The 2,190-nt window shown below is 45.5% G+C and overlaps 1 protein-coding gene across 3 annotated transcripts in view; it reads left to right on the forward strand.

Annotated features, from left to right (window-relative positions):
* Positions 1–2,190, forward strand: part of LOC101845511 (guanine nucleotide-binding protein subunit beta) — a 49,300-nt gene that overhangs the window by 20,962 nt on the left and 26,148 nt on the right. The gene's annotated exons all lie outside the window — the stretch shown is intronic.

A 2,190-nucleotide genomic window follows, 5' to 3' on the forward strand; every position in this document is an offset into this window, starting at 1 on the left:
GGTGAGGGGTGGGGGCAGAAAGTGGAAATGAAAGCAGACAACAGAACATTGTTAAAGATCAGGAAAGGATGTGAAAGAAGACAATTTTAGAGAAGAAAATTTTTTGGTCGCTACCCGGAATCGAACCCGGGACCTTTGAATGAGAGGCCAACACCTTAACCTCTAGGCCACGAGAGCCCCCCTGCTTAGTGTGAGACTCCGCCATACGCAACTGAGAAAAGTGACATATGATGGAGTCTTGTACTGAGCAGTCGGTATGTTATTGCTAAAGGACAACTTATCAATATTTCAGAAATCATCATATAAGTAGACGCCAACACTGGTCACTTACCTTGATCCAATTCAATGGTTTCTTTGACATCAAACATTAACACAAGGGGAAGACAGCCCTGGGAAACAAAAACAAAGAATGTTTGAGGTCAATACTCAGTCAATACACACAGGGCAGTGCTTCCATCTCCACTGGACTTACTTGTTTAATATGGGAAATATATTGAGATTAGGTGGTGTGGCCAAAAACTAGATACAGTGCATGGCTGTCATGCTAAAGGTACCGGGTTCGAAGTTGGTCCCTGCTAGCATGTCAACATTTCTCTTCTCCTACTCCTTCATCTTCTTCTTCCTCCCCTATACCTCTTCTTCATTTCAACGTGTCTTTCTCCGATAAAAAAACAAACAAACCCAAAAACAAAGCCAAAAAACCCCCAAACAAAATTACCCCATCTCCTTCTCCCTCCATACCCCTGAACTTAAGGTAGGTACGGCTGAGTAGTTTTTCTTTTTAAAAAAACGTCGGGGAAATTTTGGAGGTTCAGGTATATGGGGTGCACGTTAATCAGCCTTTGGTAGTTGAAATTAATCATAGAAGAGTACGCCGTTAAGACACCACTCCAGAAAAATCCAAATTAAAAAATAAACCCTACCATAAGAAATATTCCTGTAACAACTATAAAACAGTAAGATACCCTCTTACACCATCCTTGATTACAAACGTACTGATCATGTCTCTCTTTTGAAAAATATCAAGAAAGTCAAGATCAGAAGGGAGGGACTAGTACTAGGGCATTCTACCTCCTCTATGTCTACTGCCCAGGAAAAGCTATACAATGCATATTGCTTTGAGGTCGTCTGTCAAGATGCAAAAGGCCAAAGGGGTAGGGGTGGTTGGGGTACATTTATGTTAATTTGGAGCAGATGGTGGAATATTGCTGGACGGGGGAGGCGGTGGCTTAAGTGGGAAGGAAGAAGGAAAGGGGTGAAAGAGGAAAGACTGAAAGAGAGCCTGGGTGGGGTGGAGGGCTGCTTCCTTTCAAAATTTGGAATCAATTCTATCCCGTTTTTCTTTCAGTCTGTAGACACCTTTAATAAATTTGAGCTATCTTCAAAATGGATGCACCCAGGGTCGGCTCCACACTGAAATTCACAACTACGTGCATGAGGCCCCCGCCAAGAACAACAGCAGCAACAGCAAAGATGCAGGAACTGAGGCAAACTACAACAACAGAACACGAGCAGGATAAGCTCACTGAAATATTCCGTCAGCTTCAAACGGCCGGGTAACACAACACCAAAAGAACATGTTAGCTTTTACAAGAGGAAACAAACAATTCCAGCTTTACTTCACCCCCACCCCACCCACCCACACACACACACATGCACATCCTCTCCAATCCATCCCTCTCTCTCTCTCTCTCTCTCTCTCTCTCTCTCTCTCTCTCTCTCTCTCTCTCTCTCTCTCTCTCTCTCTCAGTTTCGCTCTGTTGTCATCGCGGGCTCCGGTTCCCGATATTTATGCTGTATCTGTCCAGATATTGCCCAGCGGTTTGCATCGTTCCTACGTGCTATTCGCCTCAACCTGTTGCCAGTCAGCTATTCATAATATGCAAGTTTACTGGCGAGTGATCGAAGTTTTGTCTCGAATGTGTGTGTGTGTGTGTGTGTGTGTGTGCGCGCGCGCGCGCGCGCTCGCTCGCTGAATAGACTCACTCGGTGAAGTATACGTGTGTGTGTGTGTCTGCTGAGCGCGCTGAATCCTCTCACTCGGTGAAGTATACGCGTGTGTGTGTGTGTGTGGAAGGAATGTGCTCTCCGCTTGTCCGTCCAGGCGCGTATCCCTCGAACAAAGCGATTGCGGTAAGTTCTCTCGTACAGTGTGAGCGAGGCTTACCCAAGCCTGGTTTTTCTAACCCG

The sequence above is a fragment of the Aplysia californica genome, unplaced genomic scaffold (assembly GCF_000002075.1).
Source record: "Aplysia californica isolate F4 #8 unplaced genomic scaffold, AplCal3.0 scaffold01038, whole genome shotgun sequence".
NCBI lineage: Eukaryota > Metazoa > Mollusca > Gastropoda > Aplysiida > Aplysiidae > Aplysia > Aplysia californica.